The sequence below is a fragment of the Schistocerca serialis genome, chromosome 3 (genome assembly GCF_023864345.2).
Source record: "Schistocerca serialis cubense isolate TAMUIC-IGC-003099 chromosome 3, iqSchSeri2.2, whole genome shotgun sequence".
Lineage (NCBI taxonomy): Eukaryota > Metazoa > Arthropoda > Insecta > Orthoptera > Acrididae > Schistocerca > Schistocerca serialis.
Window position 1 is genome coordinate 553,235,280 of NC_064640.1, and position 26,247 is coordinate 553,261,526.

General features: G+C 45.0%; 1 protein-coding gene across 2 annotated transcripts in view; it reads left to right on the forward strand.

The window, feature by feature from the left end:
- LOC126470446 (1-acyl-sn-glycerol-3-phosphate acyltransferase alpha-like) overlaps nucleotides 1-26,247 on the forward strand; it is a 790,262-nt gene that overhangs the window by 167,128 nt on the left and 596,887 nt on the right. The window contains exon 2 of one of the 2 annotated variants that reach the window (XM_050098283.1): nucleotides 14,225-14,298. The exons of the other annotated variant lie outside the window; for it this stretch is intronic. The gene's annotated coding sequence lies outside the window, so the exon portion shown is untranslated. The remainder of the gene's footprint in view (nucleotides 1-14,224; nucleotides 14,299-26,247) is intronic. 2 annotated transcript variants of the gene reach the window in all.

Genomic DNA, 26,247 nt, shown 5'->3' on the forward strand with positions numbered 1-26,247 from the left:
CTTATTTAAGAAGTGTTCAGATATACCAATAATTTCAGAGTCAACATCTATAAGCAGTTCACTAACTTTATCTCTAATACCTTGTATATTTTGATGAAATATACTAATTCCCTCATTAATCGGATACCCAAGCTTTGTAGAAAGTGGTTTCTTTGTTAGAGAGACTTCCCTTAAGCAGGAATACCTATCAGCTGACTTCAATCTAAAAAAGGTACAGCTCTAACACCCACAACTACCGGAATTTTCCCATGAGTGATCCCACCACCCCCACCTATGCTGTCACCTATAAGTTTTGCCAACCTCCCCTTCCCATACCTGTTGAGGTGCAGGCCATGTCTAGTGAAACCCGTCCTACTGATAGACTCCACCGACACCACTGAAATGTGACTCATGCCTTCTGTCATCAGCGCACCCCCAAGTCTCATGTTATTACGCCTGACGGCTGTATTAAGATGAGGCCGATCGTGACGCTGAAACAGTTCCACGAAATGCACATTCGTGTTGCCAGTTTGAGTGGCTATCTTTTCCAGGTCACCATCTATGTCATACTCCCCATCCCTATCAATACTATTACCAGCCCCACCCACAATCACTACCTGATCCTCTTTAGTAAAATCCCTACATAACCCCCCTATGTTAAAAGTCACCTGAGCCAATCCTGCATTAGGCTTCACAATGCTGGTGACCTGGTACTCACTCCCCAAAACTTCCTGCAACTGCTGGCCTACACCTCTACCATGAGAACTACCTAACAGCAGAACCTTCTTCTTTCTCTTAGACTTTGCAGCTGTCCTAGCCACCGTAACTGCTGAGGTCTGCTGCATACTTCCTACATCTACTGCTACTAGAGATTCCTCTCCACTAGACTCTGACAGTTTTTTTTATATTCAGCGTCTTCTTCCCAAATGTTCAAATGTGTATGAACTCTTATGGGACTTAACTGCTAAGGTCGTCAGTTCCTAAGCTTACCCACTACTTAACCTACATTATCCTAAGGGCAAACACACACATCCATGCCCGAGGGATGACTCGAACCTCCGCCGGGACTAGCCGTCTTCTTCCCTCTCGGCCAAGTCGTCAGAAACGTGAGACAAGACGTCCGAGCTTTCATCGTAAATAATCGTACCGTCTCTTTCGTCTGCCATGATGAAAGGGCACGTACTTGTTGACGTGTGTAACTTATTGTTACCTAAACAAAATACCAACAGAATGCAAAAGATACTAAAGTGCTGTCGCCGGACACTGCGCGATACTATGCATACGACATCACTGTTGTCGCCGGCCACTGAGCGATTCTCTGCACACGACATCACTGTGGTGTCGCCGGTCGTTGACCGCTATTTCGCGCACGACACCACTGTGGTGTCCCTGGACGGCATAGTGTTAACAGAAAAGAGGGGACTACGGACTAACACGTATTTCCTGCGAAAACTTGGGTTGCGGTGCTCTCTCTCAATGCGCCATATTTAGAGGGTCAAAGCGGATGAGCAGGAAAAACAGACTCGTAATGGTCGGATACAGAGTTAGTAGTGTCCCGCTTGACAGCCACGTCGTTTAAATATCTGGGCGTAACTTTGCAATGCGATATGAAATGGAAAGAGCAGGTGAGGGTTGTAATAGGGAAGGCGAATGGCTAACTTCGGTTTTTTGGTAGAATTTTAGGAAAGTGTTGTTCATGTGTAAAGGAGACAGAGTATAGGACCCTGGTGCGACCTATTCTTGAGTACTTCTCGAGTGTTTGGGATCGGTACCATGTCGGATTAAAGGAGCATTTGAAGCTGACTGCAGAACGATTCTCCTGCTGCCAACATACTTTGCGCATACGGACAACGAAGATATGATACAAGAAATTAAGGCTCATACAAAGACATACAGACAGTTGTTATTCCATCGCTCTATATGCGAGTGGAATAATAAAGAAATGACATGGCTAGTAGTGGTACGGGGTACCCTCCGCCATGCGTCATACGGTGGCTTTAGTAGTATGGATGTTAGATGTAGATGGTTCTTAATAGGGTGTGTGATTACCACGGACGGCAGTGCATGCTCTGCAACGTGTTACCATGCCCCATTTTTTCCACGAGCGTGGTTGACAACTGGCAAATGGTCGTTCTTACATGTAGACGTATTGCAATGCTTCTCTCTCCCCAGCGCATCCCATACGTTCGCGCATGGTCATCCCTAAAACAGAAGTCAGAACTGATTGCATCTCTGCAAAGACTCACATTCAGAAAGTATACAGTGTTAAAATAGCGTTGACAGGAGAGTGAAGCGTGCTCAATGATTTGGATGACAGTATGCCAGTGGGACCTTACGCCTCCCCATGTCACACGCCATAACCATCACTTTCAACATTGTTGGGCATACCCCTTATGTGGCGAGAGGTGGAAACACGTAATGCATCCAGGAACATCGTCGAACATGTTCGTTTTGTTGGTCCAACTGTGGAAAGACATCAATGTTGCCTGGGCGAAAAAACCTTCTAATCTTTGAACATGGTACACTTACATGTCAGCCGCGCGGAGTGGCCGCGCGGTTACTGGCGTCATGTCACGGATTGTGCCGCCCTCCCGCCGGAGGTTCCAGTCACCCTTCGGGCATGGCTGTGGGTGTTGTTCTTAGCATAAGTTACACTACTAGCCATTAAAATTGCTACACCACGAAGATGACGTGCTACAGACGCGAAATTTCACGGGCAGGATGAAGATGCTGTGATATGCAAATGATTAGCTTTTCAGAGCATTCACACAAGATTGGCGCCGGTGGCGACATCTACAACGAGCTGACATGAGGAAAGTTTCCAACCGATTTCTCATACACAAACAGCAGTTGATCGGCGTTGCCGGTAAAACGTTGTTGTGATGCCACGTGTACGGAGGAGAAATACGAACCATCGCGTTTCCGACTTTGATAAAGGTCATATTATAGTCTAACGCGATTGCGGTTTATCGTATCGCGACATTGCTGCTCGCGTTGGTCGAGATCCAATGACTGTTAGCAGAATATGGAATTCGTGGGTTCAGGAGGGTAATACGGAACGCCGTGCTGGATCCCAACAGCCTCGTATCACTAGTAGTCGAGATGACAGGCATCTTATCCGTATGGCTGTAACGGATCGTGCAGCAGTGAGGACTATAAGCTCGGAGACCATGACTGCGATTATCCTCGACGCTGCTTCACAGACAGCAGCGCCTGCGATGGTGTACTCGACGCCGAACCTGGGTGCACGAATGGCAAAACGTCATTTTTTCAGATGAATCCAGATTCTGTTTACATCATCTACATCCAGATCCACATTTTCACCCCGCAAGCCACCCAACGGTGTGTGGCGGAGGGCACCCCACGTGCCACTGTCATTACCTCCCTTTTCTGTTCCAGTCGCGTATGCTTCGCGGGAAGAACGACTGTCTGAAAGCCTCCATGCGCGCGCTAATCTCTCTAATTTTACATTCGCGATCTCCTCGGGTGGTATAAGTAAGGAGAAGCAATATATTCGATACCTCATCCAGAAACGCACCCTCTCGAAGCCTGGCGAGCAAGCTACACCGCGATGCAGAGCGCCTCTCTTGCAGAGTCTGCCACTTGAGTTTGCTATACATCTCCGTAACGCTATCACGGTTACCAAATAACACTGTGACGAAACGCGCCGCTCTTCTTTGGATCTTCTCTATCTCCTCCGTCAACCCGATCTGGTACGGATCCCACACTGATGAGCAATACTCAAGTATAGATCGAACGAGTGTTTTGTAAGCCACCTCCTTTGTTGATGGACTACATTTTCTAAGGACTCTCCCAATGAATCTCAACCTGGTACCCGCCTCAACAACAATTAATTTTATATGATAATTCCACTTCAAATCTTTCCGCACGCATACTCCCAGATATTTTACAGAAGTAACTGCTACCAGTGTTTATTCCGCTATCATATAACCATACAATAAAGGATCCTTCTTTCTATGTATTCCCAATACATTACATTTGTCTATGTTAAGGGTCAGTTGCCACTCCCTGCACCAAGTGCCTATCCTCTGCAGATCTTCCTGCATTTCGCTACAATTTTCTAATACTGCAACTTCTCTGTATACTACAGCATCATCTGCGAAAAGCCGCATGGAACTTCCGACACTATCTACTAGGTCATTTATATATACTGTGAAAAGCAACGGTCCCATAACACTCCCCTGTGGTACGCCAGAGGTTACTTTAACGTCTGTAGACATATCTCCATTGAGAACAACATGCTGTGTTCTGTTTGCTAAAAACTCTTTAATCCAGTCACATAGCTGGTCTGATATTCCGTAGGCTCTTATTTTGTTTATCAGGCGACAGTGCGGAACTGTATCGAACGCCTTCCGGAAGTCAAGGAAAATAGCATCTACCTGGGAGCCTGTATCTAATATTTTCTGGGTCTCATGAACAAATAAAGCGAGTTGGGTCTCACACGATCGCTGTTTCCGGAATCCATGTTGATTCCTACAGAGTAGATTCTCGGTTTCCAAAAACGACATGATACGCGAGCAAAAAACATGTTCTAAAATTCTACAAGAGATCGACGTCAGAGATACAGGTCTATAGTTTTGCGCATCTGCTCGACGACCCTTCTTGAAGACTGGGACTACCTGTGCTCTTTTCCAATCATTTGGAACCTTCCGTCCCTCTAGAGACTTGCGGTACACGGCTGTTAGAAGGGGGGCAAGTTCTTTCGCGTACTCTGTGTAGAATCGAATTGGTATCCCGTCAGGTCCAGTGGACTTTCCTCTGTTCCGTGATTCCTGTTGATTTTCTATTCCTTGGACACTTATTTCGATGTCAGCCATTTTTTCGTTTGTGCGAGGATTTAGAGAAGGAACTGCAGTGCGGTCTTCCTCTGTGAAACAGCTTTGGAAAAAGGTGTTTAGTATTTCAGCTTCACGCGTGTCATCCACTGTTTCAATCCCATCATCATCCCGGAGTGTCTGGATATGCTGTTTCGAGCCACTTACTGATTTAACGTAAGACCAGAACTTCCTAGGATTTTCTTTCAAGTCGGTACATAGAATTTTACTTTCGAATTCACTGAACGCTTCACGCATAGCCCTCCTTACGCTAACTTTGACATTGTTTGGCTTCTGTTTGTCTGAGAGGTTTTGGCTGCGTTTAAACTTGGAGTGATGCTCTCTTTGCTTTCGCAGTAGTTTCCTAACTTTGTTGTGGGATTTTCCCGTCTCTCACAGTTTTACTCGGCACGTACCTGTCCAAAACGCATTTTACGATTGCTTTGAACTTTTTCCATAAACACTCAACATTGTCAGTGCCGGAACAGAAATTTTCGTTTTGATCTGTTAGGTAGTCTGAAATCTGCCTTCTATTACTCTTGCTAAACAGATAAACCTTCCTCCCTTTTTTTATATTCCTATTAACTTCCATATTTAGCGATGCTGCGACGGCCTTATGATCACTGATTCCCTGTTCTGGACTTTTAGAGTCGAAAAGTTCGGGTCTGTTTGTTATCAGCAGGTCCAAGATGTTATCTCCACGAGTCGGTTCTCTGTTTAATTGTTCGAGATAATTTTCGGATAGTGCACTCAGTATGTCACTCGATGCTCTGTCCCTACCAACCGTCGTAAACATCTGAGTATCCCAGTCTATATCTGGTAAATTGAAATCTCCACCTAAGACTATAACATGCTGAGAAAATTTATGTGAAATGTATTCCAAATTTTCTCTCAGTTGTTCTGCCACTAACGCTGCTGATTCGGGAGGTCGGTAAAAGGAGCCAACTATTAACCTAGCTCGGTTGTTGAGTATAACCTCCACCCATAATAATTCACAGGAACTATGCACTTCTACTTCACTACAGGATAAACTACTACTAACAGCGACAAACACGCCACTACCGGTTGCGTCATGATGGCCGCATCCGTGTTTGGCGACATCGCGGTGAACGCACATTGGAAGCGTGTATTCGTCATCGCCTACTGGCGTATCACCCGGCGTGATGGTATGGGGTGCCATTGGCCACGTCACGGTCACCTCTTGTTCGCATTGACGGCACTTTGAACAGTGGACGTTATATTTCAGATGTGTTACGAACCGTGGCTCTACCCTTCATTCGATCCCTGCGAAACCCTACATTTCAGCAGGATAATGCTCGACCGCATGTTGCAGGTCCTGTACGGGCCTTTCTGGATACAGAAAATGTTCGACTGCTGCGCTGTCCAGCACATTCTCCAGATCTCTCACCAACTGAAAACATCTAGTCGATGATGGCCGAGCAACTGGCTCGTCGCAGTACGCCAGTCACTACTCTTGATGAACTGTGGCATCGTGTTGAAGCTGCATGGGCAGCTGTACATGTACATGCCATCCAAGCTCTGTTTGACTCAATGCCCAGGCGTATCAAGGCCGTTATTACGGCCAGAGGTGGTTGTTATGGGTACTGATTTCTCGGGATCTATGCACCAAAATTGCGTGAAAGTGTAATCACATGTCAGTTCTAGTATAATATATTTGTCCAATGAATACCCATTTATCATCTGCATTTCTTCTTGGTGTAGCAATTTTAAGAGCCAGTAGTGTATTTTAAGTAGTGTGTAAGTCTAGGGACCGATGACCTCAGCAGTTTGGTACCTTAGGAATTGACACACATTTGAACATTTTCTTACAGGTCATCGTTGTATTGACACTGCACTCGTTCGCCATGTGCGTCCTTTCAAGGTTTTTATTCGGTACTAACTATCATTTTTAGGGATGACAATGCGCAACCGCTTCGAAATAGCGCAGATGTAGGAGTTCTTGGAACGAGAGAACCTTCAGCGAATGGATTAGCCTGCCCTTTCCCCCAACTTAAATTCCATAGAACACATGTAAGGTGCGTCGGGAAGACGTAATGGAGCACGCCCACATGCAGCAGCGACCATGAATTGACAACCGCTCTGGTGGACGATTGGAACGGCGTAACACAATAATTCGTGATCAGCCAGGGACCGCATCTCTGTGCCTATGAGGTGACGGTTGCAACGTTTGTTCTCAGGCTTCCGCATGTCGCTGGGTGTTTGTGTTGTCCTCATCGGTTCATCATCATTCATGAAAGTGACGAGATTGGGCTGAGAAAAGGTTGGGAATTTGTACGGGCGCTGATAACCGCGCAGTTGAGCGCCCCACAAACCATACATCATCATCATCATCAGCAGCAGCAGCAGCAGCCACATGTCACTCTTGCAGTAAAAAGCGCCTGCCCTAACTTGCAATTAACGACGAGTGGCTACCTACTACACAGGAATGTGCGCGTTTTTGCGTGAAAATTATCTGATGCGCTGAAGACAACTTATTCCGATGCAAAACACATTAAAGTAGCAGGAAAAGGAAGTGTGTGTTCTGAAGGCAAAGTCACATCCTGATAGAAGGGGCGAATTTGTAGCCCTCTACGGTGATACCACTTTCGAAGTCAGTTCTCTCAGAAGACCACTCTTACAGAAAGAAGTCAGTTGTGTTGGTGAGCCGTTTCTGCTGTCAAATTCCATTTGTAGTCATCAGACATAGCTCCACGTTGTGTGTGTGTCTAGAAAACTCTGGCAGTCTACTGAAAAGAAGTTTCACCTACTAAAATCCAAAGACAGGATGGGATAGAGACATGCTCAGTGAAAGTAAAATAGTTCTCACGGCCGTGGCCAGCATGGTCAACAATCTCAAGCGTCTTCTAGTACTAGGCAAAACGCCTTATTGATGTTTTGTGTGCACTGATAACGGGTGTTAAACGCAAGGAATAGCTTATGAACTGCGCCTTTATTCGTCACCTGAGAGATTAACGCGATAAAAGTGACCATAGCAAGGTCCATTCCGAAGAAAACCTTTGGAACCGTGGCAGGTGAATCACCGACTACAGATAAATTACGTACGGTTTTCTCTTATCTCTGTAGGTGAGTGCAGGCTTCAAACATATTCAGATGCTCCTACCACAGTGCACGTAAATACCACACTTCATTATAGATTGTAGCTGGTTCATTGCGGAATCAGTTGCATTCCCCACTTACCTCTAATTACCTTTATGCCGAATTAATAACGCCGAATATCTTGTTATACCACAGACTTTGATCGGTGGAAGAACGGTGTACAAGACCGCTGAAAATGAAGTTGGAAGCGAGCAGAATAGCTTAAGATGAAGTGAAAAAAAAGATGGGAAATACACTCCTGGAAATTGAAATAAGAACACCGTGAATTCATTGTCCCAGGAAGGGGAAACTTTATTGACACATTCCTGGGGTCAGATACATCACATGATCACACTGACAGAACCACAGGCACATAGACACAGGCAACAGAGCATGCACAATGTCGGCACTAGTACAGTGTATATCCACCTTTCGCAGCAATGCAGGCTGCTATTCTCCCATGGAGACGATCGTAGAGATGCTGGATGTAGTCCTGTGGAACGGCTTGCCATGCCATTTCCACCTGGCGCCTCAGTTGGACCAGCGTTCGTGCTGGACGTGCAGACCGCGTGAGACGACGCTTCATCCAGTCCCAAACATGCTCAATGGGGGACAGATCCGGAGATCTTGCTGGCCAGGGTAGTTGACTTACACCTTCTAGAGCACGTTGGGTGGCACGGGATACATGCGGACGTGCATTGTCCTGTTGGAACAGCAAGTTCCCTTGCCGGTCTAGGAATGGTAGAACGATGGGTTCGATGACGGTTTGGATGTACCGTGCACTATTCAGTGTCCCCTCGACGATCACCAGTGGTGTACGGCCAGTGTAGGAGATCGCTCCCCACACCATGATGCCGGGTGTTGGCCCTGTGTGCCTCGGTCGTATGCAGTCCCGATTGTGGCGCTCACCTGCACGGCGCCAAACACGCATACGACCATCATTGGCACCAAGGCAGAAGCGACTCTCATCGCTGAAGACGACACGTCTCCATTCGTCCCTCCATTCACGCCTGTCGCGACACCACTGGAGGCGGGCTGCACGATGTTGGGGCGTGAGCGGAAGACGGCCTAACGGTGTGCGGGACCGTAGCCCAGCTTCATGGCGACGGTTGCGAATGGTCCTCGCCGATACCCCAGGAGCAACAGTGTCCCTAATTTGCTGGGAAGTGGCGGTGCGGTCCCCTACGGCACTGCGTAGGATCCTACGGTCTTGGCGTGCATCCGTGCGTCGCTGCGGTCCGGTCCCAGGTCGACGGGCACGTGCACCTTCCGCCGACCACTGGCGACAACATCGATGTACTGTGGAGACCCCACGCCCCACGTGTTGAGCAATTCGGCGGTACGTCCACCCGGCCTCCCGCATGCCCACTATACGCCCTCGCTCAAAGTCCGTCAACTGCACATACGGTTCACGTCCACGCTGTCGCGGCATGCTACCAGTGTTAAAGACTGCGATGGAGCTCCGTATGCCACGGCAAACTGGCTGACACTGACGGCGGCGGTGCACAAATGCTGCGCAGCTAGCGCCATTCGACGGCCAACACCGCGCTTCCTGTGTGTCCGCTGTGCCGTGCGTGTGATCATTGCTTGTACAGCCCTCTCGCAGTGTCCGGAGCAAGTATGGTGGGTCTGACACACTGGTGTCAATGTGTTCTTTTTTCCATTTCCAGGAGTGTACATGTAAAAAAAAAAACAAGGAAAATATCGAAACGCTGTCTCCTGGCGTCCTCGTCAGGAGCACGTTTTTTAGCTTTGAGAAGAACACCAGAGAACAATCAAATCTATACTAAATATTACTATACGAGGACAGATCGTTGTTTAACGTTGTAACCAAAAATCTCGGAAAGTTCGAGACCGATTTGCTTCAAATGTTGTACGAAGCTCTAATAAACATTCGAACGGGCATAGGTCATATTTTTTAAATATATGTAGAGGGGAAACGTTTTTTTTTTTTCAAAAATCTGCGAAAGTTCTTGGCCGATTTATTTCAAATTTTACACATAAGCTATATATTATATGTAAATATAAAAAATAGAGGAACGTTGTTAGCAGAAGTCTCAAAAAGTGCTTGACCGGTTTACTTCAAATTTTTACATTATACAGCAATAAACGTTCAGACGGACATACTTTATACATGTGTATTCCTTTAAACGAGAATGTACAGGTTTTCTGTTAAAATCGACTGCGCGACATAAACCGCTGTGGTGTGAAAACGTGTTGTTTCGTTTTCTTTCTCGCAGTTTCAACTAATATAGGAGGGCATGTAAACTATTAGACAAATTGTTTCCCCTTTATATATCCTTCCTCCTTCTCCATAATTTTAAACGATAATTACATAACAACGGTATGCTCTTTTGTTTTTCTCTGCACCGTCTGCAGAAACAGGAGTATTATATTTATGGGTTATTGGTTTATGACAAGAGTACTAGTATGGAATATCAATCGTCCGAAACTATCCTACTCATTCACGTATTAAAAGTATACGAAATACTGTCATTGAGGCTACTATTCTCACAGATACAACAGCCTGAAAGCCCTCTCGACCAAATATACATTTGTTCTTAAGTGATTTACCCATTCATCATTTTAAGCGACTTCAGTTCCCAATCAATGTTTCATTTGCAGTGACAGTAAACAACGCTCAAGGCCAGAGAGAAGAGAGAAGGAGAGATGGACAAAGAGGATGGGGAGAGAATGGACAAAAAGGGGGAGGAGACGGACAGAGAGAGGGGAATGGAGAAAATGGGCAGAGAGAATAGCGAGAGTAGTTTAGGGTGTATATCCAATTTCCATACACATTTCGCAAAACCGAAGCATTGCCGGATTCGCTGGTAATATTATATGTCCAGAATTTAGGGAAACAGGTGTGCTCTACAGGATAAGAATAGCCACATCATTGTGACGAATGAAACGTCCCTTCAATCTATCCTAGAAGAATGACCTTCCAGGTAACTTCTGGCAGAAGCCGAAGTTTAGCAGACTCATATACACTCCTGGAAATGGAAAAAAAGAACACATTGACACCAGTGTGTCAGACCCACCATACTTGCTCCGGACACTGCGAGAGAGCTGTACAAGCAATGATCACACGCACGGCACAGCGGACACACAGGAACCGCGGTGTTGGCCGTCGAATGGCGCTAGTTGCGCAGCATTTGTGCACCGCCGCCGTCAGTGTCAGCCAGTTTGCCGTGGCATACGGAGCTCCATCGCAGTCTTTAACACTGGTAGCATGCCGCGACAGCGTGGACGTGAACCGTATGTGCAGTTGACGGACTTTGAGCGAGGGCGTATAGTAGGCATGCGGGAGGCCGGGTGGACGTACCGCCGAATTGCTCAACACGTGGGGCGTGGGGTCTCCACAGTACATCGATGTTGTCGCCAGTGGTCGGCGGAAGGTGCACGTGCCCGTCGACCTGGGACCGGACCGCAGCGACGCACGGATGCACGCCAAGACCGTAGGATCCTACGCAGTGCCGTAGGGGACCGCACCGCCACTTCCCAGCAAATTAGGGACACTGTTGCTCCTGGGGTATCGGCGAGGACCATTCGCAACCGTCTCCATGAAGCTGGGCTACGGTCCCGCACACCGTTAGGCCGTCTTCCGCTCACGCCCCAACATCGTGCAGCCCGCCTCCAGTGGTGTCGCGACAGGCGTGAATGGAGGGACGAATGGAGACGTGTCGTCTTCAGCGATGAGAGTCGCTTCTGCCTTGGTGCCAATGATGGTCGTATGCGTGTTTGGCGCCGTGCAGGTGAGCGCCACAATCGGGACTGCATACGACCGAGGCACACAGGGCCAACACCCGGCATCATGGTGTGGGGAGCGATCTCCTACACTGGCCGTACACCACTGGTGATCGTCGAGGGGACACTGAATAGTGCACGGTACATCCAAACCGTCATCGAACCCATCGTTCTACCATTCCTAGACCGGCAAGGGAACTTGCTGTTCCAACAGGACAATGCACGTCCGCATGTATCCCGTGCCACCCAACGTGCTCTAGAAGGTGTAAGTCAACTACCCTGGCCAGCAAGATCTCCGGATCTGTCCCCCATTGAGCATGTTTGGGACTGGATGAAGCGTCGTCTCACGCGGTCTGCACGTCCAGCACGAACGCTGGTCCAACTGAGGCGCCAGGTGGAAATGGCATGGCAAGCCGTTCCACAGGACTACATCCAGCATCTCTACGATCGTCTCCATGGGAGAATAGCAGCCTGCATTGCTGCGAAAGGTGGATATACACTGTACTAGTGCCGACATTGTGCATGCTCTGTTGCCTGTGTCTATGTGCCTGTGGTTCTGTCAGTGTGATCATGTGATGTATCTGACCCCAGGAATGTGTCAATAAAGTTTCCCCTTCCTGGGACAATGAATTCACGGTGTTCTTATTTCAATTTCCAGGAGTGTATATACATTTCCTTGTCCGGCATTTAAGGCGACTAAACAACGAACAAGAACAAGGGAAAATGGTGTTCTGACGGATGTATAATGAGATGGAATACCGAGTCATTGGCGACTGCTCAAAATATGAGATTTTTTTTTCTCCAGATGTCAACTATCCGCCAGCCACTTAATACACGAAGGTCAAAAATGATGTATTACAAAACTTAAATTCTTATGTAAGCCCATGTCTTCTCCCTCCCTTCCGCTCTCCCTCACACACACACACACACACACACACACACACACACACACACACACACCTTGTTATCGCTGTGGCCTTCAGTGCTAACACTGGTTTGGTGCAGCAGTCCTCGCTAGTCTGTGCAAAACACTGTCTCAGCATTGCATAACTGCTGCAACTTACAACCATTTGAACCACCTTACACTACACTTAGTTTTCCCTCTACAGCCTTGCATCACCCCCACCCTACCCCACCACCCAAACTTCTATCCATCATCCAGTTGGTATCTCCTGGATGGCTCAGGATATGCCCTTTCAACAGACCTCTTCTTTTAGTAAAGCTGTTCCATAAGGTTCTCTCTCCCCCCCCCCCCCCCTTGTTCACTTGAGTACCTCTTCGTTATGTATCCGATCGAACCACATAATCTTCAGAATTCTTCTTAAGCGCCACATATCAAAATTAATTATTTTAAATTGCCTCCAGTTGCATAAGCAAAGAAACTTTACCTAGGCTTCCGCTATAGTCATAAGCGGCAGCAAATGTTCAAATGGCTCTGAGCACTATGGGAGTTAACAGCTGTGGTCATCAGTCCCCTAGAACTTAGAATGGTTCAAATGGCTCTGAGCACTTTGGGACTTAACATCTGAGGTCATCAGTCCCCTAGAACTTAGAACTACTTAAACCTAATTAACCTAAGGACATCACACACATCCATGCCCGAGGCAGGATTCGAACCTGCGACCATAGCGGTCGCGCGGTTCCAGACTGAAGCGCCTAGAACCGCTCGGCCACAATGGCCGGCGAATGAACATTAATTTATAACATTATTTGTTACAACAGCTAGAAATATTACTGGCAAATAAACTATAAAACTGAAGTTACAGTTCTATGAGAGGCAAATGACTTTATATTACGTAAAGGAGCCTTTTTATAAGAAAAGACCGTGAGTTAAGGTTAACAGTGCCTGAAATGTGTGGAACGTGGCTAAGAATTAACGCCTGTGTACGATAATGAGGACAGATGTCTCATACAGGTTAGCGGTTAAATATACGGTATGTGATCAGCAATTAATACATAAGAATGTATGAGACATTTGTCGTCATTATCATTCACAGGCGTTAATTCTTAGCTAAGTTCCTCACATACACTGTTAACCTTAACTCATGGTCTTTTCTTATTAAAAGGTTTTTTTACGCTATATGATGTCATTTGCCTCTCATAGAGCCGGCCGTTGTGGACGAGCGGTTCTAGGCGCTACAGTCTTGGAGCCACGCGACCGCGACGGTCGCAGGTTCGAATCCTGCCTCGGGCATGGATGTGTGTGATGTCCTTAGGTTAGTTAGGTTTAAGTAGTTCTAAGTTCTAGGGGACTGATGACCACAGATGTTAAGTCTCATAGTGCTCAGAGCCATTTGAACCTCTCATAGAACTGTAACTTAAGTTATTACGGTTTATTTGCCAGTAACATTTCTAGCTGTTGTAACAAGTAATGGTATCAATTAATGTTTATTCATACTCATGTACAGTACTCTTTTTATAAGACTTTTGCTTTTTACGAAACGGTAGCTTCAGTAACTTAAGGTTTCAATGCCGTTAATAATCCGTACTATTGTAATAAACTATTTCCCATAATAATCTCAGTTAACATTTGCTGGTTTTAAGTCTGTATTACTCCGCACCACCAGCTGAGCTCGCTGCGTCGCTGCCCGTTGCGCCCAGTTACAACTCAGCGTCCGCGGCCCACCTGTCTGGCCCGTTGGTGAGACCTGTCGGCAAAGCATTAGTAGAAGTGACGCAGTCTTATGACTATGTACTGTAGTACTAACATTTTTTAAGTTTGACATGTCCAATATCTAGCATGTTTTAATTTAATTTTATATTGTGACATTTCTGAAGAATGCTACATTATTATAGCAGAAGCCTAGGTAAAGTTTCTTTGCTTATGCAACTGGAGGCTAAAATTTAATATAATTACATGTTACAGTTGCTGACTGTGCTGCACTATGCTAAAAATATTCACATATCAATAGCTTCTGTTCTCTTTTTCTGTGGACTATTTATCATCACCTTTGCACTTCCAGATAAGCCACACTGTAAACAAATAGTTTTAGAAAAGGGGTTTGACAGTTAAATTTGTATTCATTCTTAACAAATTTCTCATTTTACCCCAAGAACATTAACGCCACTTTACTAACAATACGTAAAATGTACATGCAGATCTTTAAAAGGGTTATATTTAGGACATACTATAATTAAATGCTTATTATTCGTTTGAAGCCTGTAATACAAGAAGGTGTATTGTACAAAAGCTGTTTTCTAACTATGCACAACAATGGTATATATGTTTACATTGTTATATGAAAATGAGGAACGTATTGTGTGCAAATTGTCATTTAGATATAAAATTTAGATATTGTAATGGAAATCACAGTTTGTATGTATAAAGATGAAATTAGACACGTCAGCATTATAGGTTTTCAACTCACACCTTCTTCTGATGTTCGCCGCATGTTGACTTCTTAAAAGTTGCCCAGTAAACTGTCGTCATGCATTTCTTGAAGTAGTGGCAGTAGAACAGTACTTCCTCGTGTGATTTTACGGAAAGGTCCTTGCTGTTCTTGCACATTCCTTTTTTAATTACAGTCTTTAGCTCCTCGCTCAGATTTGATATAGTCTCGTTCAATGAGCCAAGGACATGTAAGTTGTTGATGCAAATCTAACGTAAGCTCATTCTTGCCAGTGTAGTTATGTTTGGAGCATTTCTGAAGTGTTGATGGGCTTATATGATGTATGAATTTATTGATGTCATATTCAACGTCATGTACAACAAACACATTGACCACATTCGCGCTTTCCGACCATAGTTCATGTTTTGGCATATCTGATCCAGAGTTTCGACGGCTCCCTTGGTCTGGATGTATGGGAGTAATATTTCTTTTTTTAAATGTGATCTGAATAGAGTCGCTGTGGTGCATGCTAGAAACCAGAGTTAAAAGTTTGTTCGATCGAGGTTTGTAGGAAAAGGTGTCACCCTCGAGAAATAAGAAAAAGGATGTATCGACTCCTCTGCTGCGGTAAATTCCACAAACTCAGTTGGAAGCTATTTATTATTTTGCATTATTGTCTCTGCAACTGTTAAACAGTAATCACTCTTCAGTTTCCTTACGAGATACACACTCACGAGCCAGTTGTCAATGGTAATGTTTTTGTGCGATCCCTTCCTTTCAACTTCCAATTGTGCTAAAAAATGATGGGCAGCTGCCAGTCCGTCTAGAATTGATCCACTCCCAAGATATGGACATTTATCATGTATTTGGTAGCATTATCACAAATCATGACAAATTTCAGGCCCTATTCGTTTGGTTTATTGCACATGTAAACCCTAAAAGGACATTTTCCACGGAAGCTAATGCACGGTTCGTTGATCGTAAAGTAAGAACTCAGCTTTTAGTTTGTTACACACTTCCAACGCTTCTTGCATGTGTTTGATGGGTGCCTGGTTCTTTTGTCGGTCATTGTACCACGATAACGATATCCATAGAACTCGCTGTCAAATAATAATTTAGCCTATAAATAATTATATTTCATAATACCTGTGACAGTCAAGTTACTGATAAATGCTTTAAATTCTTTCTTACAGGTATCTCTTAGTGTAACATCAATTATTTTGTCGTTTTGCCTTTGTCGTTCTATTTGTTCATTTGTTCTTAGAACAATCTCGTGTATGAGATCTTCAGTCAAAAATAGGTGTGAGCAGTTCAGTGGGTTAAGATCAAAATTTTCGCGGGTCCAGGGTGTTATTGAAGCATATATTTATTTGATATTTCCCCATTCTGAATGATTGATTGTGTTTTCCAACGGTAACCCGTTTTCCTAGTGGATTCGTTATTCTCAGTTACTAAAAGAGAAGTAGACTCGGCTTGTTCTTCATTATAAGATGTTCGAAAGGTTGTTCTCGAGCTACTGCTCCTTCTTCTCGTATTGGTATCTACAGATAATTTCCTCTTCCTTTGTTTGTTCACACTTTCAATATCTTGAATTGTATGTAATGTATTTTCATTTTCATCGTTTTCTTCCTTATTTGGGGAAAAATCACGACCCTCATGACTGGCATCGGAATTCCAAAGCTTTTCAACACTGTCTTCCTCTTCAACCAATTCTTCCATTCTCCAATCCTCTAACTCGAATTCATTGACAATCTGACACATTCTGTTTTCATTATGCGTGGAACCCCTCTCCATTACACTGAAAATCCGGTAACGTTTAGCCGGCTGATGCTCAATAGCTACAAATACAGTATGCTGAATTCATAGAGTAAACATTTACATCGAAATGTTGTTACGTAGACAGCTTTTCTACAAACACTAACTATACGTATTTTGGCGTAGTGAACTTGCATTGCGACTCCATTGTTGACTCTCCAGCTATTATCCACGTCCATTCCCGGTTACGTATCGTTAGCGTTCTCGGGTTAATAACTCGTTCAGCTGGCCTTCCAAGTCCTTTGCCTTTGACAAAATTTCAGTGACAATTATAAAGCTTATGCCCAATCATCTAAAATATAATGGTTTTAAACATTATGTAAGTATTTGCCTAGTGACTAGAAAAATGAATGTTCGTTTAACAACACACTATTTATTTGCTGCCGAAGTATTCACACTACTAGATGGAACCTCATCAGACGCTGTAGTAAATAAGTTGTTTCTTGTGGTTTTCTTAAACAGAGATCTTGCCGAACTCTGCTCACTTTGTTCACCAGTGAGACCCAGAGCGCAGTAGACATCGGCGCCCAGGTTGATGACGTCTTGTTACCTTCCGGAAAGTATTAGGTACAGTTTCGCATTGTCGTTTAGTGAACAAAATGCAAGCTTATCAAGTGGCAGAGCAGGTTTGTGACTGGAAATGTCGTGTGACTAGGGCCTCCTGTCGGGTAGACCCTTCGCCGGGTGCAAGCCTTTCAATCTGACGTCACTTCGGCAACTTGCGCATCGATGGGGATTGAATGAAGGTGATTAGGACAACACAACACCCAGGCCCTGAGCGGAGAAAATCTCCGACCCAGCCAGGAGTCGAACCCGGGACCTTAGGATTGACATTCTGACACGCTGACCACTTTTTTTCCTTTTCTTTCGCTGACAAGTGCTCTACCACCATTTTTTTCTATCAGTTTCTTTTTTATATGTATAAGACGATGAACTTTTAAAATAAATTTTTTCTGGGAAACGTAAATAAGTGAACATTTTGTTTTTACAGAACGGTGTAACAATAACAAACGTAAACTGCTTCTATCAGTTTTTTTTTTTATATAAGACGATGACCTTTATAAAATAAAATATTTCTGGGAAACTTAAATAAGTGGACTTTTTTTACATAATAGTGAAAAAAAATAATTTCTGCTTCTGTCAGTACAAAACAATAAGGGACCGCGTTCCTCTTCTTGGGCGCGTTCGTCGCTAACCCCGTTATACCTCGCGTTGGTGTCGGGTACGTCTTCACGTGTGGTGATGGATCCTCTCCACTGTCCTCGTCCTTTCCTGTTCTGATACTTACAGGCAATAATTACATTCTCCTACCCGGGACATCCCAACTGGGTGGGGGATCAAGCAAGGCACTCTCTAAAAAATTTGCGTAATATGTTCGATATCTCGGATGTCTCATAAGCTGTGAGTGATGTTCTTGTAGTAAGGCCCAAAAGTCGAGTGCATTCTTACTGCCGTTTCCGAAAGATAACGCACAGTCAAATCTCGAATCCAAGTCACTGCGTTTGTCTCTGTCCGGGGATAATGGGTCATATCCGGGAGTAGTAGTATCCGTGGTTCTATTGCTTGGTCTAGCGGTTCTAGGCACTCAGTCCGGAACCGCGCAACTGCTACGGTCGCAGGTTCGAATCCTGCCTCGGGCATGGATGTGTGTGATGTCCTTAGGTTAGTTAGGTTTAAGTAGTTCTAAGTTCTAGGGGACTGATGACCACAGATGTTAAGTCCAAGAGTGCACAGAGCCATTTGAACCATTTTGTCTATTGCTTGCGGCACCACCCGAAGGACGAAGGCGTTCATTTTTTGGACCAAACGCCATACGTCCGCCGAAGGCCGGCATATCAGGCGATGTTCCGCTGTGTCTATAACAATGCACTGCGGACACAAGTGGCTCGCCCGCCATATGAATTGTGTGCAACCTGGAACGAGTCACGTATTTCCCATTTACCATCTGATACCACAGTGCTCGCGTTCCCGTATAAAGGTGTGCGTGGTGCACTGTCCGCCATACCACTGACCACGTAACTGTTGGTTGGCGGCGCTCTGCGTCATTATTCGGCCGTCGTCGAGTCAAGATGCGATATGTATCACGTGCCGTTGCCGTCCTGGTAGTCGGTAGTTCCATATGTACACAACTGTGTTCCACAAAAAAGGTTCTCATATAGGCAAGCGATGGTGAGATATGAGACACCGCTACCGGTGCTGAAAGAGAAGGTGGAGCCAGTTCGTCGATCAAGGTGCCGTCCACATCTTTATCATCGTGCTTACGTAAATAGCCACTGCTCGGTCGCGTACGTGGACTAGTCCAAGACCACGCCTACGAGGAAGGGTGAGGGTTTCGTATCCGACCTTAAAAAGCAGACCTGTGCTCACAAAATATCCTAATGTCGCCAGGATTCGGCGCGCCAACACCACCGGCATAGGAAGAACTTGCGCCAGGTGGGGGATGCGAGAAGCTAGATAAGAGTTGGCAAAGGTGACCCGTTGTATCATATCCACCTGTGACTCCGGACACTCGCACGAATTGTTTACAGATGATTCCTGTAGCTTAGTGCCGCCGTGCGTCGAACGTCTGTAATGAAGGTAATTCCTAGGCATTTCATCTTGTTGATCGGTTGTAATGATGCTACACTTTCTGTCGGGAGTCCTCTCCCGATGTTCATCGCTCCCGACTTTGCCATGTTCATACGACTTCCCGTAGCCATGCAATACAAATTAATCCAACGCAGGGCCGCTCTTGCCACGTCGCCTAACCGTGCTAAAAACACTAGGTCATTTGCGTATGTTCTGCATATGAACTTGTTGTGCCTTATGGTCATTCCTTGGAGTCGATTCCGGAGCCCGCAGTGCAGTGACTCGACAACGATGGCATACGATATCGTCGACAGCGGGCACCATTGTCTGACCGAACGTGAGATGGTGATGAGCCCCACCAAGCGTGCATTGATGAGCACTCTGGATGCGGCCCCGTGGAGTAGTCTCATAACCACGGTAACAAAACTTTCTGGAAACTTCATTTGCGTCATCACTTCCGTGAGATACGCATGGCTCAGCCTGTCAAAGGCGCGATCGAAACCACTCAGCTACCGGGGACGGACAGGTTTGTGACTGGGTTGAGGACACTTTGGGAGACAGACCTCAGTACGTTATACTTAACGGGCTTGAAACAGACAGGTGTAAAGGTGATTTCAGAATTACCGAAAGGAAAGGTCAAAAGACCAGTTACTGTTTACATTATATATAAATAGTACATTAGATATCGTCAGAATCTCTATGAAGCTGTTCGCAGATAACGCGGTTGTCTGTAAGGTTTCAACGCCAGAGGACTAGCGAAGTGCAGGAATATCGATGATTTGTGCAGCGACTGGCAGTTCACGCTGAATGTAAATAAATTTGACGTATGGAACATAAATAGGCGAAGAGATCCACTACTGTTCAGTTACGCCATTTGCGACAAACCATTGGAAAGAATAACTACCGTAAAATAACCAGGAGCAACTATCCCGAGCTATCTACTGTGGGATGACAACGTAAAACAAACTATAATATAACTAGACGCAAGCCTGAGCTCCATTGGAAGAATCGCCGGCCGCGGTGGTCTCGCGGTTCTAGGCGCGCAGTCCGGAACCGTACGACTGCTACGGTCGCAGGTTCGAATCCTGCCTCGGGCATGGATGTGTGTGATGTCCTTAGGTTAGCTAGATTTAAGTAGTTCTAAGTCTAGGGTACTGATGGTTCAAATGGTTCAAATGGCTCTGAGCACTATGGGACTTAACTTCTAAGGCCATCAGTCCCCTAGAACTTAGATCTAATTAAACCTAACTAACCTAAGGACATCACACACATCCATGCCCGAGGTAGGATTCGAACCTGCGACCGTAGCGGTCGCGCGGTTCCAGACTGTAGAGCCTAGAACCGGGGATTGATGGACTCAGATGTTAAGTCTGATAGTATTTAGAGCCATTTTAGAGACTAGACAAAACGAAGAGCTGCTAATTCCATCAATGAATCTTGCACAGGAGCAGTACGGAGATCATCATCAAAGCAGACGCTTGGAGAGTGGCTTTCAGCATACATATTTATTATTCAAATTCCGAGCGAATACTTACTCTCACATGCTCCCCGCAAAATGACCGCGACTAGAAAACCCGAAAAATTTGACATAATACGGAAGTTTACCGACAGTAATAATTCCTACGCGCTATTCACGAGCAGAACAAAGAAGGAAGGACTAAGATAGTGGTATCAGAAGTAATCTCACCCCGTCTTAGTGTTGGGAACTGTTCGAGGACACAATCAATCCACCGCAATTAGAATACAACCTGTATTGAAATCGCCTTCGGAAACTCGATTCAAATAAACAGCTGACGTAAGAAAAATTTTATATAGATTCTCACAGCAGTTTCTTCTCCAATCCACAGTCAGAAAGTAATGGGACACCTTTTACCAAAACGTACTGTTCCAAGCTCGTCAGTTGGAATCCACAGACTTGGGTGCCCTACAACCCCAGTAGTGCTACCTGGGAATGGGGACTTTTAGTTTAACGTGGAGTGACACCAATTTGTTCCTGGAGAATCTTCATACCATTGATGGGGTGAAGGTTATTTTAAAAGCTGATCGAAATTTTCCGTGGTTGGGCCGGGATTCGAACCTTCGACAGTTGTTTTGAGGCACATGCTTTCCCAGTAGACCTCAACGCAAGACGTCACTTGAATCATTACTCACACGAAAGTTTATTGGCAGTCGCTCTTTACTCCCAATGGAACAGGTAAGTCCGAAACTAATAGTAGTTTCCACCCCGCACCCTAAGGTGTTACCGACACCCCAGCCCGGTCTGCTCTTCCTCAATAGTGTGATCAAGCATACGAGAGAATCGTGGTATTCTTGGATGCACTGTTTATGTGGTGCTTCGGATCCAGACTCAGCAACATAACTTCAGCGGCCCCCTTGCACAGTTCAAGAGGAGTTGAGGCTATGTGCCGGCTCCGGATGTCAGTCTCTCCCCCTCTCATCATCATCATCATCATCATCATCATCATCACCATCATCATCCATCACAAATATTACACCCCATCACACACACCCATTGCCAGTCACCTACATTTATCAAATGCATTGAAGCATGCAGCTCTCACCTCGCGAAGGACTGAACCTGCTCTTCGATGTCTTTCAGCGAACAATGCAATACGACTTTAGTTTATTGTTCTTGTATGTTCACATTCTGTTAATACACTGAAGACGCAAAGTAACTGGTACACCTGCCTAATATCGCGCAGGGCCCAAGCGAGCACGCAGAAGTACCGCAACATAACGTCGCTCGGAATCGACTAATGTCTGAAGTAGTTCTGAATGAAATTGACACCATGAATCCTGCGGGGCTGTCCATAAATCCGTAAGAGTACGAGGGGATGGAGATCTCTTCTGAACAGCACGTTGCAAGGCATCCCAGATATGCGTAATAATGTTCATGTCTGGGGAGTTTGGTGGGCAGCGGAAGTGTTTAAACTCAGAAGAGTGTTCCTGGAGCCACTCTGTAACAATTCTGAACGCGTGGGGTGTCGCATTGTCCTACTGGAATTGCCCAAGTTCGTCGGAATGCACAATGGACATGAATGGATGCAGGTGATCAGACAGGATGCTTACGAACGTGTCACCTGTCATGAGTCGTACCTAGACGTATCAGGGATCCCATTTCACTCCGGTGCACCCACCCCACACCGTTACATAGCCTCCACCATCTTAAACAGTCCCCTGCTGACATGCAGGGTCCACGGATTGGTGAGGTTGTCTCCATACCCTTGCACATCCATTCACTCGATACAATTCGAAACGAGACTCGTCCGACCAGGCAACATGTTTCCAGTCCTCAACAGTCCAATATCGGCGTTGACGGGCCCAGGTGAGGCGTAAAGTTTCGTGTTTTGCAGTTATCAAAGGTGCACAAGTCGGCCTTCGGCTCCGAAATCCCAAATCGATGATGTTTCATTGAATGGTTCGCACGCTGACACTTGTTGATGGCCCAGCATCGAAATCTGCATCAGTTTTCGGAAGGGTTGCACTTGTGTCACATTGAACGATTCTCTTCAGTCGTCGTTGGTCCCGTTCTTGCAGGATCTTTTTGCGGCCAAAGCGATGTTGGAGATTTGATGTTTTACCCGATTCCTGATATTCACGGCACACTCGTGAAATGGTCGTACGGGAGAATCCCCATATCATCGCTGCCTCTGAGATGCTGTGTCGCATCGTTCGTGCGCCGACTATACATGACGTTAAATCTTGATCACTTGTCATCGTAACAGCAGTAATCGATCTAACAACTGCGCCAGCCACTTTTTGTCTTATAATGGTGTTGCCGACCTCAGCGTCGTATTCTGCCTGCTCACATATCTCTTTATTTGAATACGCATGCCTATACCAATATCTTTGGCGCTGCAGTATTTATGTACAATGCCGACTTCAATGACGTGGGAATCACAGTTTGACAGGATATTAATTTTAACAAATGTCTGGATTCATCAGTATCCGTATGACCTGAGCTTAGTCAACCAACGGTAAGTCTTCTTACTCGAGAGCTCAAGGTGGAGAATATAAGGATGCCTTGGAATTTGTTGGTGTATCGTCCAGTACTATATATCTTTCATGATACGGTCCAACTCCACTAACATTGATCCGTTCTGTTTTTGATTTTGTGACAAGTGTGTTAGAGAAATAATTTTAAATGGGAGATGTTTCAGTAGGAAGTAGATAGAGGAAAAAGCAGGAGATCTTGGAACCTTTTTCATAAATTGGTCAGTGCGTTTGTTGCCCCCTAATAACACCATGATCGAGTATCCACTATAGATGAATCAGCTGATGCAACTCCATCGCTCTATTCAGAAGCTCATACTCAATTCTGTTTTTCAATAAATCGGCGGCACGCCGTATTTTTACAGTATTCATGTCTGATATCTTATAGAACATAGTAAGAAGCTTGGAACTGAATTAGGTAGCTACATGTTTCTGTGCAAGTAATCATGTTGTTTTGGAAAGAGGCAAGATGACGGTAAATATTTAGTACCACTCGTCATAATGCAGAAAACTTTTGTTTATGTGTTACAATCCCCATATTTGACCATCGTAGTTCCATTAGAACAAGATGAATATTGTCTGCCCAGGCGTCTGTTCACAGTAGTGACGTATTCTCTTGAGAAACGAGTACAGCTACAGGAGAAATTAGCAGTTCATTTAACACGTTTCGCTGTTACCTCCTATGTGTTCCATGTTGGTGGGGCAGAGAAGACCTACACGAATGCCCGTAGTGTTTGTCTTTGCAGAATGTGGTATTGTGGCCACTATTACAGTAAAGTCACGAATTAGTGAGAACTTCGTGACTACCCATGTACGTTGTCTGGGTTGGGTACCTATGCTCTATTGTGTCTTTGTGTTTCTCAATTTCCGGTTACTGAATGTTAACTTAATAAAGGAAGAAAATCCTATTAAACGCTTTGAGGAGACAGAATAGGTATCATTTTGGTTGATAGCAGGCTGCATATTCTTCATGATGCATTATTGTTCTGAAATGTTCCTTAATGAACAGTCGACATTCCACTACTACCGCAGAGTCTTAGGCCGTTTACCTAGTGGTTGTTTTGATATGTACCCAGCGAGGTGACGTAATTGTCTGTACATTGGCCTTTTCATTGTGTCGACAACAATTGAAATTGTCGTCTGGCAATTCAAATGCAAGTTTTTTTTAATGATTTTACTAAATGGTTTTAAGGCGGACACAGGAATTGGCCCTTTGAAAAGAGCAGAACTAATCTCTCTCTCCATTCTTATATTACTGAACGTGTGCACGGTCGCTAATTGCCTCCTCGTCGACGGGATGTTAGAGATAAGCTAAATTTCCTTCCACTTTAACCCTTTCACGTACCATGGGGGATATACTTCCCACTAAATGCATTTCCTTACAGCGTTTAAGGAAATATGTTTACTATTTCTGTACGCTCCTGGCATCTAGTAGGAGTCTCTGCACCAGCTGTAGTTTCTGTTTGTTGTGAAATATAGCCTTCTGGACTATGGGAAGTATATATTTCACTAAACAATAGTGTATTAATGATTATTGGGAAGTATGGTTACTCCCAAAGTAGTTTCTGGAAGGGGCGTGGGAAGTATGCTTACCACAAAATTAATCTGTTATTTCTGGTCCTCGGGAAGCATACCAACCTACCTTTAAAGCTTTTGCGAATACATCTTATCACTTCAGTCTATGCCTGACATCTTGTGGTAGTACACTACACGAGGTGCATGAAATCTGCTCCAACAATCAGTTTATGTTTGTCATGGGGTCACTACTGTTGTCGGAACACACTGCTTCGCTTCTGCAATATACATTATTGTGACCTGTATCAGCTAGTACCTTTATTGTGAGATAAAGTTTCAACGATTGTTTTGACACTATGGTACGTAAACTCTAATACTGGCAACAATTATATTTTAAATAAAGTAAAAGAAAACATAAAAACAGAAGACACTGTTCATGACACATAACAGCTCACAAAAGGGAAGTGGGAAATCCATTTGTAATCATAGTTTTAATATCTCACAAAGGCGCCGTGGTGATATTTGTACCACCATACTTTTTGGTCGTAAATCACAAAAATAAAATTACCAAAGAATAAATATAGTCAGTTGATCAAAATTCTAATAGGATAGCAAAAAAAGTTTCGCCGAGCAGGTACAAAAATGCGCCCGCGAAAAACTTAAATGCTTCAAAATTGCAGCTCTCTCTCTCTCTCTCTCTCTCTCTCTCTCTCTCTCTCAGCAAGGCAATACGAGGACATCCTGAGCGGGCTTACTGCAGCCTAGACAGCTTGATGACGCGCTAACTGTCCGCCATTGCCAGCGTGTCACGACAAAGCGTCAGTTCACTTGTGATGTGCAGCAGCCGACACCATGGGACAAACGCCATTTAACTGAAATGGTCGCCCACGGCCAGCTTCACTATCGCTGACAGCAGCAAACAGCACTGCATTCTGTCTGTGCAACCAGCACTTCCTGAAGAGATTTTAGCCCTACCTGTTCCACAGAAGCTTAAAGGTGTGTTTCTTTCCACCTCAGTCACTTGACGGTCGTCGCTCTCAGAAACAAAGCGTTTACACCACAGGCAGTAAAAAAATCCCTGTCGCCATCGTACGGGTCGGCCGATTATTGAGAGTGGATTTTCATTATCTAATCACTTCACTTAATTTTACTATAATATTTAAATTATTTATTGCTTTTAAGCTCACAGTATTATTTGAAATGAAAACGGAGCAAATTCTAAGTTTATTATTATTATGTCGACGAATGCGTGCTTGTGAACAACTTGTTCTGCTTCCTTTTGTCCTCTTCTTCAGCCTTGGCGGAGACGTCATGTAGATGTTTCCATAATTTTTTCACTTCCCAGCCTGAAAAAGATTATTAAGTTACGT